Source organism: Tripterygium wilfordii, chromosome 9, assembly GCF_013401445.1.
Source record: "Tripterygium wilfordii isolate XIE 37 chromosome 9, ASM1340144v1, whole genome shotgun sequence".
Lineage (NCBI taxonomy): Eukaryota > Viridiplantae > Streptophyta > Magnoliopsida > Celastrales > Celastraceae > Tripterygium > Tripterygium wilfordii.
The window spans coordinates 2,509,807-2,527,093 of NC_052240.1; positions in this window are offsets into that span (position 1 = coordinate 2,509,807).

Sequence of the window (17,287 nt, forward strand, 5' to 3'; positions counted from 1 at the left end):
AGACCAATGAAATTGAGACACACAAGCTGCCAATTGACAGCTCATGAATTAAAATAATTTAAAACCATGCCCTTCTTTTAACATTTTGTATCACGAATTACAATGCAAAAAGACAAATCCCTCTCTCTCCCAGTCCCTTTCAATTCTTTACATATTTAGTAGGGTGTTACTATTTATACGGCCCTATATATCCAATTATACCTTGTCTTTTTGTTTTCATGTGCCCATAATTGCCTTGCCTCGAAACTTGAACAAACTATTTTTTTTTGGGTTTTTCCAGACACATCTACCTTATTTATTATATAAACTCATCATATCTTTTCCTATCTCTCCCAACATTGTCAATAACCACTTCGGAGTTGTGTTATTTGTAATCACATATTCACATGCACTACTTCTCTAATTTAAACTCATGTGACCGACATGTGTACGGTGAAAGAAAGTTTGGGAAAAAAGTCGTGAGGTAAATGAATGGTTGTTGTTTCATAAAGATTGTTTTGGTTAGACAAAAAGCCACGTTGATGTGACTACATGAACAATAAAAATAATGAGGCATACTGCACTGATGGTGCATGTTATCGTGACCATTAGCTGTTCGCTCAATGTGCGTCGGTTCTAAACTTCCAACACAACGGTTTTCTGAAGGAAAATTTGTCAAAATCGAGATTTTACATAAGATCGGTGAAAGACATATGAAATCGTAAGATTTTATAAAATTTAAAAAACAAATGTAAAATAATATAAAATTTAAAAAATAAATGTAAAATAATATAATTACTTATTTCTAAATAAATAATTAACATGATATAATATACTATAATTTATAGATAATAAAAAATTAAAAAATGTGATTATTATTTATTTATAGACATGTTAATATTTCACAAAATTATAATTTTTTAAAACCTCCAAAAAAACTATGAAAAGCAAGCACAATAATTATGCAAGATTATTCATGTTAATAGTCAATAGATTAGAACTAATTTTTCAACAAAAACTGGGATTAGAAACATGAGCATATTATTAGTAGACCACAACCCATAAGCCCATGACTCCATAAGTCTATTAAGGTTAAAATCGATAAAATCGAGTAAGATAGTAAGGTAAGATTGATATAACTTATCAATTTTGGTACTTTATATCGATTCGAATTGTTTTGGTTACCTAAGATCGTACGATCTTACGATCAAAATCGGGATTTTGACAACCTAGGCTAGGACGCATATACTACATGTACGCATGAATTCGCTCCACATACGAGGTAGCCCATGCAGTATATTTACCTGATCACTTGAACCACTTGATAATCGCAGATCATTGGCCCAAATCCTCAATTGATCTAAATTCATATCTTTTGTTGGTATGTATATTGCCAAGAACAACCATATCTATGTATATATAGATTAATGGTGTTAACGTTGAAATTGTTGATGGAACTAAAGAGTTACACATTTTTAGAAAGAATATATTCTTTGCAATTAAAGAGTTACACCCTTTTATAGATAATCTATTCTCTTCAGACAGATAACACAGGACAAGACAAGACATGAGCATGCTTATCACTAGGCTAGGTAAAAACCAAAATTTTTTATAAAATTCAATAATAAATTTGAAACAAGGCCCAAAGACTTAAATATGTTTTGAAAACCCTAATTCAATTAAAAGACTAATTATTAAAATAAATAATAATTAAAATAAAACATGTGAAAAAGTCAACTCCTTTTACTATACATATGAATAGTGATGGGATGGGAGCAAGAGAAAATGCAAATAGTGATGGGATGGGAGCAAGAGAAAATGCATAAAATCAACATACCACAGGACAGACCAGGGCCCGGAGCCATGCCAGGGATTGACTTAGGCCTAATGCCAAGCCCATGATCGATCGACCAGACCCCGAAGACCATCCCGGGATAGACCAAACCCCAAAGCCCGCTCTGAGGTCGAAGACCAAACTCAGGACCAACCGAACCCGAAGATTTTCCCGATATTGACTTGACCATGAAGAAGTCCTGAGATGGACTCGGGGCCCATAGCCCGTCCTTTGTGACATGTCCCTGAAGACCAACCTAACCCCTAACCCGCCCCTGATCGACCAAAGCCTGAATTTCGTCTCGGGTCAAACTAGACCCCGAAGATCATCCCGAGATCAACTTGACCCCAAAGACCTTCCCGAGACTGACCCGACCTCGAAGGCCGCCCCGGAACCAACCCAAATCCAAAGACCTTCCTGAGATCAACAAGGGGCCCATAGCTCGTCCTTAGCGACCTATCCCAAAAGACTGTCCCGAGACAGGTTTGACCTTGAAGACCATCATAGGATCGACCCGACCCCTAAGCTTGCCCCAAGACTGACCCAACCCCGATGACCGTCCTCAGATCGACCTGGCCCTGTAGCCCGTCTCGAGACCAACCCAACCCCGAAGACCTTCCCGGGGCAAACCTGGGCCTGAAGTTGCTCCAAGGCCATCCTAACCCCGAAGACCAACCAGACCCCGAAGACATTCCTGGATGACCCGACCTCAACGCCCACCCCGTGATCGACATGACCCCGAAGACCGTTCCACGTTTGACCTAGGCCTGTTGCCCAACTGACCGGACCTCTATTTTGAGGTCCTAATACTATCTAATTAGGATGTTCTAGTGCTTATAGTAATTCATTTGTGTTTAAATAAAGTAATTTTACCCTTATACATGTTTCCCGTTGGTTCTGCAGGAAATCGGGCTTAAATGACTGAATTGGGCACTTTTTGCTGTGAGGTGTCGGGACTTAGATTATGAAGATATTCTTGAAGACTACAAGCTCCAACGATACACTAATCTATGGCCGAGATTGAATTGTTTTATGAATGGATTAGATTACAACAAGACTTGAAGGGTTAAGATGATCATTTAAAGGTGAATCCAATGGTTGTGCATAAGACAACATTCTTGCTTGCAATTTTTGACTTAAAAGAAGATCTTACTTGATTTTTGGAGTCAAAGATGGCTGCAAGTTGCCACACATTTAAAAGGAAATTGTTGGAGATACCAATGCCAAGATTTGGTGCAAGTTTAATCAAATGGTCAAAGATGACAAAATTGTTGGAGATACCAAGGTCAAGATTTGGTGCAAGTTTAATCAAATGGTCAAAGATTAGAATTTCAATTCGAAACTTCAAGTGAGGGGTTGAATGTGCAAGAACAAGAACAACCCATCATTACCTCAAGGAGTGGGATAGTAATTGACAATACCATGACTCCTAAGGTAAGTGAGGATGAGAAATTAGTGGAAGAAGTGGGTGGTGAGGTGAAAAATGTTATAGTTGGAGATAGATCATGTCGAGACAAGGACAATGCTCAAGTTGAAAAGGTTGAGGAAAAGAGCGAAGATAAGAGAAATGAAGAGAAAGAGGAAAATAAAGTGAGAAAAAAGGGGAACAAGTTAGACCTTGGGAGGGAAATTGAGTACGTCCCTAAGCTTTATATTCACTCTCATGTTGAGGACAAATTAAAGTTGACACTTGCACATGATTCAATTGAGGCTGTACTAGCATTGGTTGAGAAAGGTAGTAAACTTTTGATTGAGGGAGATGCTATGAAAGGAGTTTTGAAATCCTTAACTATTTACGGTGTGGGATTTTTGTCCTCTCTTTTAGGAGCTTTAGAGCCTTCCCCACTCAAAGTTGAATCATACCAAGTGCCTCCTCAAAAACCAAAAAAAATACCTTTACCAAGTGGATTTAAAAAGTCCTCTAAATGCTACTTTGCACAGAAATTTTTTACAGAAATTAAAAAAGTATGGCGTCCCAAATCCCAATTACAATTTTTTCCATGTGAGTTTCGGGAAAAAGGGACCGAATCATGCGTGGTCCGTCATGTTCCTCAACATGGGAGTAGTGATTATGAGGATGTTCTTGGAATCTCAAGGATCCCAATTCTCCCATGTGTCATGGTTAGACTCCACCCTTGTACCATAGTATGGTTGTGATTAGTTTTGATTTGATTTCAATTTTGGTGTGTTTTTGTATGTTCACAATGCATCTCACAATTTGTTGTTGCCTTGTTTTTCATTCTTGACATTGGGGACAATGTCTCATTTAAGTTGGGGGGTGAGTGAATTGTGAATTCATTGTGAAACTTGCTTTATTTTGGTGTGCTTTTGTGAATATCAAAAATTTGAAAATTTTGAAAAAAAAAAAAAAAAAGTCTTGTTGTGTCATGCTTGGATAGTGTGGTTGGTATTAATTTTTTCAGGATATGCTTCGTTTCTCATGATTCCGACCACTTTTGAAGAGTATGGTATGATTTCCTACCCTCTATCCTATTGTGTTGTGCTTTGTTGTTCATACATGCTAGATGGACTTTAGGAGGGGATGGGTAGACGCTTTTGAGATTCACTACCAATTTGAACGTTAATTTATTATTCTTGTTCAAACGTGCAAGTGTAGAGTAGGTTTCTTGATTTCTTTTGTGAAGTTGATACATGCAATTGAGTGGGATAATTGTAATCAATCTTTCTTTGGATGATTGGGACCTAGTTTGATATAAAATTGTGTAGTTAAGCAGACATCTTGGCATTGAAGCATTTGTATGACTGCGTTTTTTGGATTCTTTTGTCTGAAAAATTACCTTTTTACCCTTCTCATTCTTTTGAACCATTCTTCATTGATATACATTGGGTTTTGGGTGATGCTCTTCATTGATATTCATTTGACATCCTATGAGCGTGTTATTCAATAGCTTTGCAAATACTATATTTGATTACTGAGAAGTGTGATTTTTGTATTTGCCACTTGCTTGTGAACTTAGGATTGAAGGATTCACTAGGTTGAGAGATTTGAGCTTAGCCTATTCATTTGTGAGTGATTATAAGCCCCAAATTTCTTTAAGCCTCTTGATTTCACTTACAAGCCTTGTGTGAGCTATTTTCCCAAATATTTCTCATCTTTGGTTGAAAGGTTGAGTAGGAGCTTGAAAAATAAATCGGTAGTGATATTACACCTCCTTATTATGAGAAAAAAATTGTGAGGGTTGTTGTATAAATGATGTTATATTCAAAAAAAAAAAAGAAAGAAAAAAAAATGCATAGCAAAGAGAAGAAAAACATCAAAAAGAGATGTATGCAATAAAGTTAATCCTTTGTGTGTAAAGGATGAGAAGTGTTTGAATTTGTGGTACAATGGAAGGGGTGACAAAATGAGAATTTAGCTCACATGTTTGAACTTAACCTTGCAACTTGTTACCTAGATTCAAATTCTTCCTACCTTGTCCCATGACCACATTACAACCCAGTTAACCTTTTGATGAATTTGATCCAAGGTAAGCAAGTGAGTTGGTGAATGCATTAGTTGCTCTTGTAGGTGATTTCTTTCTCAAAGCTATGCCCATCCAAAATTATCTTTCATAAACACATACATTTAATTCAATTGTGTAAGTCATTCACTTAGCACAATGATTTCATGTTTTTGTGTACATTTGGGATTGAGAATTTATGAACACCAAAAGAGTCCATAACAAGGTTTTGCTTGTGTGAATGTGTTGAGTTGTCTAGTTTGATTGCTAGTTTGATTGCACATATATTTTTCATAGTATAAAATGTTCTTGGTCATTTTTAAGGGAATTGAGATTGATTTTCCAAAGAGTTTGCATGTTTTCGACTAGCGGGGGAATTGGGGGATTAGCCCCTATTTCTTGCATGTGAGAACTTAAGAATAATTTATGGTGCTTTCAAAGTAATAGTGGATCCCTTGGTAAGTGTTTGTGGGTATCGCTCTGATAAGCCCTCACGAGACTACAACTCGTCCACTAGGGTGACCTAGGGGTTTAAAGGCTTGTTGCATGCGCTAAATGCAACCGTGATGCCTACGTCAGTGAGTTAGGATTTTATTTTTAGAAGTGTTTGCATTGCTAGGGACTAGCAACGTCTAAGTTGGGGGGTGTGACCGGACCTCTATTTTGAGGTCCTAATACTATCTAATTAGGATGTTCTAGTGCTTATAGTAATTCATTTGTGTTTAAATAAAGTAATTTTACCCTTATACATGTTTCCCGTTGGTTCTGCAGGAAATCGGGCTTAAATGACTGAATTGGGCACTTTTTGCTGTGAGGTGTCGGGACTTAGATTATAAAGTTATTCTTGAAGACTACAAGCTCCAACGGTACACTAATCTATGGCCGAGATTGAATTGTTTTATGAATGGATTAGATTACAACAAGACTTGAAGGGTTAAGATGATCATTTAAAGGTGAATCCAATGGTTGTGCATAAGACAACATTCTTGCTTGCAATTTTTGACTTAAAAGAAGATCTTACTTGATTTTTGGAGTCAAAGATGGCTGCAAGTTGCCACACATTTAAAAGGAAATTGTTGGAGATACCAATGCCAAGATTTGGTGCAAGTTTAATCAAATGGTCAAAGATGACAAAATTGTTGGAGATACCAAGGTCAAGATTTGGTGCAAGTTTAATCAAATGGTCAAAGATGGCTGCAAGTGCACATGACAACTCAAATCTTGCAAAGCTAGACTTGGAAAATAATGCAAGTGCAACGGCTACATATTGCAAGGTTGAGATTTAATGAATTATTCATTGACTTCTCCAAGGGGAGGCGACCATAGGAGTAGGGTAGATCTAGTTTCTCTCTCTAAGTTTTCTTTGTTGTTTTTGGTGCTTTCTCTTGATTTTGTTTAAACTCTGATTTAGATGACAATAGATTGGATGTTTATTGCAACAATCATGAGTGGGTAGTTCTCTTCTCTAGTTTCTAATCCCGAACGGTGGGTGCAAGGTTTCGATTACTCAAGGTATGCTCAAAGAATCGTAGCTTCGATTTCTCTCTTTTAATTTCGTGATAGTTGTGTGATTGGATCTATGGGAATGACATATTTGATTGTATTCTTGGATTGTCTAGTCTAGGGATTGCATCTAATGTGTTCGATTGAGAATTGTTAAACCCATTGCATGATTTCCTTAATTAATTGAGTTTTTCATTGCATAGCTATTAATTATGTGTATTGATGATGGGGTTTTGGGTTAATTTAGGAATGTGCATGGGAGAGTTATGGTTAATTGATCTTTGAGTGTGAAACTAGGGTGTTGGCCAAGCCGAGCCCCAAGGGGGAACATTAATCCATAATATTAGGTGCTTATCCCTTTGCGTTCATCGTAGATTAAGAGACCCGATGGCCTACATGTATGAATTGAAGTCTTATATCCTAATTCTCTTTGCATATGCATGATTGATAGTATCACACAATGCATTGTGTATGGTTGTGTGTGTTTGCAATGATACCTTGAGTATGAGAACCGAGTAGCCACCGGGACGGACTAGAGACTAGGTTTTTTTTAATTAATTGTTTTAAATCCAATTTGTGCTTACTTTGATTCCAAAATCGCTCATGCTACCGAGTCATTCGGCCCATTTCTTTCACTTGCTTTTATTTGATATTCATTGTGTTTATTAGTGTTAGCTAGTCATTTGCATATCATTCACTTCAAATTTGCATTGCTTCCTCGTGGATCGATACCGGACTCACCGGTTTATTACTTGACGATACCCTACACTTGGGGTAAGTACACACACACTTTGGTGTCGGTCACCAACTCGACCTAGAAGACTAGCCTTGCTCCAGATCAACTCGGGCTTATAGCCCAGCTCAGCCTAGGGCCAAAGCCTGGTTCAAAAACAACACGGGCCCGAAGTTCGGCCTGGGACAGACCCACCCCCAAAGCCCGGTCAGACCCAACGCAAATATGCGAAAATGAGAGAATGGTCAATATGCATTTTGTCCGAGAGAGAAAGAAGGTCGTTGTTTGTATGGCGTTTTAAAAACTTTTGAAAACCTTTTTTTTTGTGTTTAAAAATTTTTGAAAACCTGTTGTTGGTTTTCATAAAAACGAAAACAAAAATTATAAACAAATACTACTTTTTTTTTTTTTTGAAAACCAAAACAAAAACCAATAGTGATATCAAACATGGCTTAAATCTGACAATTAAAGTAACGTGAAACGCTGCAAAAAAAAGCTCCATGGTCTTCAAATTTCCACCGCTTCGCAAACCTGTGGGATCTGACTTCAGAGGTGTGACTTCAACTGAACTCCAGGTAAACGTACAGGTCTTGAAACTTTTTGTGTTGATTTTAGCTTGTATATGCTTGTCGATTTAATGTATTTCTTTTGGGTTTATTTGAACGATTTCCATGGAAGCAGTTTGATTCACGATTTCTTGGGGATTGTGGATGCGACTTTTGTTGAGATATGAAGTTTACTGCAACATGAATTTTTTTTGGGATTATGGATGCCACTGTGTGTTGAGAGATGAATCTGTGTTGCAACATGAATTTCTTTGGGAATTATAGCTGATACGTACCTTCGACCTAGGCCTGGCAATGGCAGTTTATGGAATACAGAAGAACACAAAGGAAACAAAGACAGTAACTAACAGAAAAGGGAATTCATCATATTTCATTTCGTAATCCAGTACAAATGATAACCGCCTCTTCTTATACTAACAAGATGGGCACGTGGCACTCCAATATTGGCGGAAAACTAAAACAGAATTAATCAACTAACATTCTTTGACTAATATTGAAACAGAGTCCTATCAACTACCCTCCCCTTAAATTCTGCTTTGTCCTCAAAGCTTAACAACAAGCAATTCAGAGTCCTCAAGGGTGAACAGTCAACAAAGCTAACAGCAAACAATTCAAATCCTGAGTAAAACCATTCAAAGCTACCATTGATCTTCCACAGCAAAACTCTAATCAACTAGACTGCAACTCCTGAGTTAAGTTTGAATGCAGGAAATTTAGTTGCAAATTCCTCAATATCCTCCCAGGTTGCCTCCTCCTCAGTATGATCATTCCATAACACTAATAATTGAGTACCAGCTATGTTACCCTTCTTATAGATTCTCCTCTTCAAGATGGCTTTAGGAGTAGCTTGTTGAACCAGTCCCACATCTGTGACTCTAGGTAATTCAGTAGTTGGAATCACAGCAGATCCCAAATGCCTTTTGAGACAACTCACATGAAATACAGGATGTATCCTTGTATCCATAGGTAACTTCAACCTGTAAGCTACTTGCCCAATTCTTTCCAGCACCTCATAAGGCCCATAATACTTGGGGTGTAACTTATGAAATGAATGTGATACCAAAGAAGGGTATTGGTAGGGAACCAATTTCAAATATACTAGATCTCCAACCAAAAATTCTCTCTCAGTCCTATGTTTATTAGACTGAGTCTGCATCCTTTCTTGAGCAATGGCTAGATTTTGTTTCAAAAGATCCAATAACTGATCCCTGCTCAGCAAAGCTTGCTCTACCAAATCCATTTTTGCTGTACCCAATTCATAAGATATAACATGAGGAGGTGGGTATCCATAAACTAACTCAAAAGGTGTGGCCTTAGCAGCTGAATGGAAGGCTGTATTGTAACTCCATTCGGCCCAAGGAAGCCACCTAACCCACTGTTTTGGTTGTAGACTTGTAAAACATCTTAGATAAGTCTCAAGGCACCTATTTACTACCTCAGTTTGCCCATCACTTTGTGGGTGATATCCAGAACTCATGCACAACTTAGAGCCTTGGAGTTTAAAGAATTCCCTCTAAAATTGGCTTAAGAAGACTGGATCTCTATCGCTCACAATAGAAGCAGGCATCCCATGAAGTTTAAAGACATTATCAATAAAAGCTTGTGCAACCACAGCAGCAGTATAAGGGTGTGACAAAGCAACAAAGTGTCCATACTTTGTCAATCTATCAACCACAACCATTATGACTGTCTTACCTTTACAATTTGGTAAAGCTATTATGAAATCCATGCTGATATCATGCCAAACTTGCTGAGGTATGGGTAGTGGTTGTAGTAACCCAGGTGGAGCTAATGTTTCATATTTTTGTTGCTGACAAACACAACATTCTGCCACCATCTGTTTAACTTCTTTTTTCATTCCTTGCCAATAAAACCCCCTTTTAATTCTCTTGTAAGTCTTTAAAAATCCAGGATGACCAGCCATAGGAGAAGCATGGAATTCAGTAAAGATCTTTTCTCTCCAAGATGAACCAGGGCTAAGGACAATCCTATTTTTATATTTCAAAAATCCATTGTCCAAGGTATACTTTGAAGCTGAATTTGCAGTACTGGATGATTTAATTTCTAGTAACTTTGCTTTTACCCAGTCATCATGCTCCAATTCTCTCCTTAACTCATCAATCCACCCAAAGTAAGGGTAAGTTATAGCATTCAACTCCATATTCTCTGGTAATGTGGAAGACTCTTCAGGGACTAGAGGAGCTTCAGAAACTCTGGATAGGGCATCAGCAGCAACATTGTCCACACCTTTTTTATACTGAATCTCATAATCATACCCCAATAGTTTGGACACCCATTTCTGCTGGAAAGAAGTAGTCACCTTCTGAGTCAAAAAATATTTTAGACTTCTATGATCAGTTTTTATTATAAAATGCCTCCCTTGAAGGTAATGCTGCCACTTTTTAACCGCAGAAACTATGGCAAGCAATTCTTTTTCATAAGTGGATAATGATTGATTCCTTGGACCCAACGATTGACTCGTGAATGCAATGGGCCTCCCTTCCTGTTGTAACACAGCTCCAATTCCACAACCAGAAGCATCACATTCCAATGTAAAAGGAAGATTAAAATTTGGTAAAGCCAACACTTGGGGGGACATCATGATTGCCTTCAATTGTTCAAAAGCTTTAGTAGCCTGTTCAGACCAAACAAAACCTTCCTTCTTTGTGAGCTGGTATAAAGGTTGACAGACTTTACCATAACCAGGAACAAACTTCCTGTAATATCCAGTCAGACCCAAGAATCCTCTAAGTTCCTTCACATTTTTTGGAATTGGCCAGTTAATAATTGCCTTCAATTTTTCTGGATCAGCAGAAACCCCACTTCTGGACACCACATGTCCCAGATATTCTACTGTAGTCCTTCCAAAAGCACACTTTGTTTTTTTGACTAACAATTGGTGTTGAACCAATACTTGTAAAGCCTGTTCCAAATCAAGCAAATGCTGCTCCCAGTTTGGACTATAAACCAAAATGTCATCAAAGAAAACTAAGATACTCTTCCTAAGGTAAGGCTTGAAAATATCATTCATTAGACTTTGAAAAGTTGCTGGGGCATTGGTTAAACCAAATGGCATAACCAAAAATTCATAATGGCCTTCATGTGTTCGGAAGGCAGTTTTTTCCACATCCTCCTCTACCATTCTAATCTGATGGTAACCTGACCGTAAATCCAGCTTAGAAAAATATAAAGAACCATGTAATTCATCAAGTAGGTCATCAATGAGGGGTATGGGATATTTATCCTTCACTGTTAGTTGGTTGAGCTCCCTATAATCCATGCACATCCTCCAAGTGCCCTCCTTCTTCTTAACTAACAATACAGGAGAGGAGAATGGACTGTGACTATTTCTAATAAAACCAGCCTGCAATAGTTCTTTTACAGCATTCTCAATTTCTGTCTTTTGTAAAGGTCCATAATGATATGGCCTCTGACTTGGTGGCTTAACTCCAGGCAACAGTGGAATTTTATGATCATGGGATCTTACTGGTGGCAAAGAGGTTGGAGGTTGGAAAACAATCTCAAATTGGTTAAGGAGTTTATTCAATTCCTTAATCTGTATATCTGTCAAGTCTGAATCATTCTCAATTGAAGTTTGAATTTCATGAGAATAGAGTAAAAGTCCCAAACTAGTAACATTCAAATCTTTCTCAAACTGATGTAGAGAGGCTCCCTGAATTAGGTTACCACTATTATAATCCTTCTTAAAATCACTACTGATATGGAAAGTCCTAGATGCTTTGGAAAATTCCATGGTCATAAGCTGGAAATCCCACAGAATAGGACTAATTGTCTTCAACCACTGCACTCCCAACACCACATCACAACCTCCAATAGGCAAAACAAAGAGATTTGTGTCACAATGATAGTCTCCGATATTCAGTAGTAAAGATCTACAACAACCCATACTCCTTACTGCACCTCCATCTCCAATCATAACTTCAAATTCCTTTGTCTTCTCATAATACCACCCTAAATGTTTTAACAACCTAGCATCAATGAAGTTATGTGTACTCCCAGAATCCACTAAAATTAAGACTGGATATCCTTTCAAATATCCTCTAACTTTCATAGTTTTAGTGGCTTGGACTGATTCAATACCATAGAATGCACAAGAACTCACTTCTATTTGCTGGAATTTAGCATCTGGAAGGAACTCAGTTGGACTTGGATCTGTGATTAAATCATCCGACTCATTATCACACTCAATTTCCAACAGCAAGAGTTGTTTCTTATCACATTTGTGTCCCCTAACATATTTCGCATCGCAATAGAAACATAAGCCTTTTTGTTTCCTATCTTGTATCTCATCAAAAGTCATTTTCTTTACAGGCCCTTCAAAACTCACAGGTTTCTTAGTCACAGAATCACTATTTTTCACTACTTGAGAATTGACTACTGGAGATACAACATTTCTCACAAATGATAACCACCTCTTCTTATACTAACAAGATGGGCACGTGGCACTCCAATATTGGCGGAAAACTAAAACAGAATTAATCAACTAACATTCTTTGACTAATATTGAAACAGAGTCCTATCAATAGCAAAATCCGGCACTTTATTTGCCATGTCAGGCGTCAACGAGGGAGGAGATTATTTTTGTATTCTTTAGTCTTGCCCGGAGTTGACGCACCTGTCTCTCCTGAGAGTCTCAACACTTGAGTTTCAAAAATAATAAATAATAACTATCCTAAAAATATCCCGATATTATGTGACACTTATTTATTGAGTGTGATTTTAAATGGGTCTCTTACTATAATGTTACTACAACCAATTAAATACATGTCGTATAATGATGGTCATCATTAGGATCCCTAATATTATTGATATATATGACTTGTGAGGAGGCTTCTTATTAACACGATTGATTCTGGAAACGTTGTACTTCTTTAGTGCCATGATCGAGGATTGTGCTCTCTGATCTTCCATACTCTTTGTCCCTAATTTCAGCAATCAAATATAGTTATTGTTTTATCAAGGGTCAAGCCCTCCTTACTCCTACGCTGCAAAGTATTTCGGAGGACTTTTGAAACTTTCTTATGTATTTTTCCTTAATGAAAAGTACATAAGAAAATACCCCCAATAGAATGGAAAAGTTCAAATGCATTTTTGGGCAAATTAAATCGTTAGACTGTCAGTGATAGTTCAAGCTCAAAATGCAAACAACGGTTTTTTTTTTTTATGGAACCACACCACAGTATTTTTGGTTTGTAGGACATGGCAACACATTAGAGCAAATATAATAGGACATTTTTACTAGGTCAACAAAAATCTCACCTTTATTACACGAAATAAGCCAAACACGTATTTCAATACAACGACATCAGTAAAATAATCTCTCAATACAGTCATATCAATAAAACACAAATTCCTATACATTATCCATCCTCACCTGACATGGAGACCAACAACATTCTATATCTTCTTGTTGTCCCCAACAAAACAATACTAAAACATAAAATCTCAATACAGTTACATCAACAAAACACGTATTTCAATACAATCACATTAGCAAAACATGTCTTCCAATACATTCACATCAACAAAACACAAAATTCAATACATTTTTATTGATCGATTAAAATTTTATCATTTACCGTTCACACGGAATGAGGACAACAAATTCCTGACATTTTTTAAATCTCAACCATTGATTCGTGAGGTTCAGATCTGATGCCAGACACGTCTCTTTCCTTTTTGGCTTTTCCTCTCCGCACCCACATGGCAAGTTGTTTGGTTGAGGGTCACTTTCGAGAAAGACGACAATGAGTGTCAACCTAAAGATTCGATAAAAAATTTTTGGGTACATTAACAAAAGTTATATCAAAATAAAATTTTTATTTGGATAGGTACACTCCAATCAGTTCGATTACGGTCTGTTTTGACTTTGACTTTTTTTTAACAACCTTAATTACAATTCAGGTTTGATAATTAGGGGTATGTTTGCTTTTTAAAAAAAAGAGTATATGATGCCAGTTAATATCGATTGAGGTAGGTCTAATGCACATAGCATTGGTACGCCATTTTGGTACACCATAATATTTTTAAAAATTTCAAAAACAGTCATAAATAGATGTGTTTCAACATTGTGAATATAATCATGTACTTTTTTTTTTAAAAAAACAACTAAATTCATCAAAAAAGTTTTGGTCCGTTTGGTAGAGCGGAAAGATCGATTTTCAATGCTAGTGAAAATATCATGAAAAAAAACTGAGCTTAAAACTGTGAAATATTTTGTAAGGTGTTTGGCGAACTAAAAATCGATGTCAACTGAAAAACTGTTAAATTAAGGGGAAATTAGGTAGAAGGACAAAAAGCAACATTTATATCTCATCAAGGACAAACCGAGAAAAACTTTAGAAAAAAAGTACAAATGTTGTTAAGTGACTAAAATGTCCTTCCAATTGTAAATACGTTGTTCTTCTTTCTTCAGCGCTTCTCTTCTTTCTTCCTTCCACACCTCTCTTTTTCTTCTTTCTTCGCTACTTCTTCTCTCTTCTTCCTCGATCGACTCTTCTTCCTTTGCTTGCGACATAGATCGACATTTCTCTTTTTCTTCTTCCTCCTTGCGACTAAGATCGGGATCGAGGCTCTTTATTCTTCCTTCACTTTCGACAGAGACAGATCTTCAAAGCAAAGTTTTGATCTAGAGAGAGAAATAGAGAACGAACATGAAAAGGTGTTGTTCTATCTTTAATATCTGATATTATATATGTTTTGCGTCTGTCAATATTCTTTTGAATTTGAATTTGAATATGCAGATATATTTGTTTCGAATATGTTCTGATATGTCACACGATTTTTTTTTATCCTTTTGGAATTTCAAACGGATAACATTTCCCTAAAGACATATAACATTTTAACAAGACAGATAACATTTCACAAAACAGATAGCATATGTCAGATATCAAATTATTCAAAACATATAATATATTACCTGTAGTATGCAGATCTTAAATCAGAACTAAAAAATCACAAAAATCACCACAGAGAATATCGAAAATAATGATGGGATTACAGATCTAAGAAAAACAACAAGATCTACAAACCCCGTGATGAGTATGAGTAGATCTAGTTCAAATACAAAAAAAAAAAGATGCAATATAACTTAAAAAATATTTTTACCAACCCCTTGAGTGAGTACAATTGCAAATTTACCCTTGCAAGGCCTCAACTCTTCGGTTTCTGCAGGAGTTGGTTTGTTAGTGGGCCTGGGCTTTAAGGAGTGGTGACTTGGGCTTGTGTGAAATGAGGCTACATCTAATAAGAAGATTAACACCAAATTCAACTTCTCATTTTAACACTCATATTTCTGCATTCCTTTATGTATGATGAGTTATTAAAATTACTAGGTGTATATTCGCGCTACGCACGTCATGCATAACTACTAAATAAGAAAGAAAGTTTGAAGTGACAATTCCTACAAAGTAGACATAATTTGTTGGTAGCAATCATATATACACACTGCAAGTGGAGGTACGGGTGTAAGCAGAGTCCAGAAACGACCCATATTTTAATCTACATTTAATCTCAAAGAGCATAGTTATACTTTTTCTCCATTGGTTAAAACCCCACCAAGACATATCACATAGTGGGCTTCGACATTTCCCCAGTGTTCTGCTTTTCTCCAATTTTTTCCCGACTGTGTTAACTTCACATCCAATTGTTTCTTGACACTCTTTTAACTTCACATCTTTGACCATTCCCCTGTTCTGATGAAAATAATATATCAATTGTGCTTAGTATCCAAATTCAGATATAGCTTGAGTCACTAAATAAACTTTAAAAAATTAAAAAGGAGAGATTTAAAGATTTGCATCAAGCAATAACAACGAAACAAATTTGGAGAATAGCAAAAGGTCAGAACATGCTTTTGCCCAAACATGGCATTTTATAAAATATGTATACAAAAATAACCAACTGGACTCTCAACTAATCCTTCATTGGGTCCAAATCTGAATTTAAGTGTTGAGTGTCCTTCATGTTTGCTATTTATTTTATAAACTGTGAAATACACAGTCTTCCTATTCTGCTAAACCCATGGAAAGCCCCAGTAAAGGCTGACTCCACATAGAAGAGGTAAAGATAAAGCTACTGAAAATAAAGATAAAGCCACTGAAAATAACACCATCAGCTGTGTGAATAGAAAGAATAATACATTTCTGTATATGTATAACAATAACATTTATTAGGTTCTAAACCTAGTATCAAATTTAAACTACATCAAAGAAGTATTCATCGAAAATTGTAACTGCGAATCAAGGATGTAATTTCAAATCATGTACCATAACACCAAGAACGCTAAATTTTTGAGAAGTTTGTGCATCCGCGTAGGTGAAAGGATTAAACCAACCACTAAAATTAGTACTGCAGATACACGTACTCATGAAGTACTAACGTTATGATCTAACCAAATGTCAAACCACATTTACTTAAAATCTAATCTAATCTAATATTCTGATCAAAGTATTGGGTGTTCACATTAGGCAAATGACTTTAAACAAAATTCCATGTACTTTTTAGATCATCCACCAAACTGTTCATCGAGCCAAGCCAGAGTAACTTCAACAAAAGTAGGGGAATTGGTTACGTTTACCCCAATCACCCGCAGAAGAGTCACATGAACAAAACCATGCGCAAAGGACCTGATCATAGAATCTTAAAAGAGGTTTCCGGAGAGCAGCACAGAATGGAGCTGAAGTTCTGAGCGGTTTGAGGGGAAGAGAGAGTCGGCCAGCCAAATGCATAAGGCTTACCTTGGGAAATATATAAGAAAGGTTCGAAGTTCGAACCGACATGACGAAGAACAGATGCACATTGGGTGCCTCAATCGCCATTAATGATTCTGGAAAAAAGACACATAAACGACCCAACAGAGTTATGAAACGTCAAAGAGTGGAGATGGATCTGGTCCGATGCATGAACAGTCCTGTTGAACCTGGAAAATACAAGCATGAAGACGAAACGACAGAAGAAGAAGAGAGCAGAAGGCGTTTTGAAGAAGGTATTAAAGAAACATTAAAATCTCCCATTTATTAATTTGAGACGATTATTAGGAAATATGATTTTTTTTAAAATCACCACTTGCAAGCATAAACAAACTTAAATTGCCTACGCGGCTTCACCAAAAATGAACAACACTTTCTCTCAACTTCAAAATTTGCAAGCATAAACAAACCTAAATTGTCTACGTGGCTTCACCAAAAAT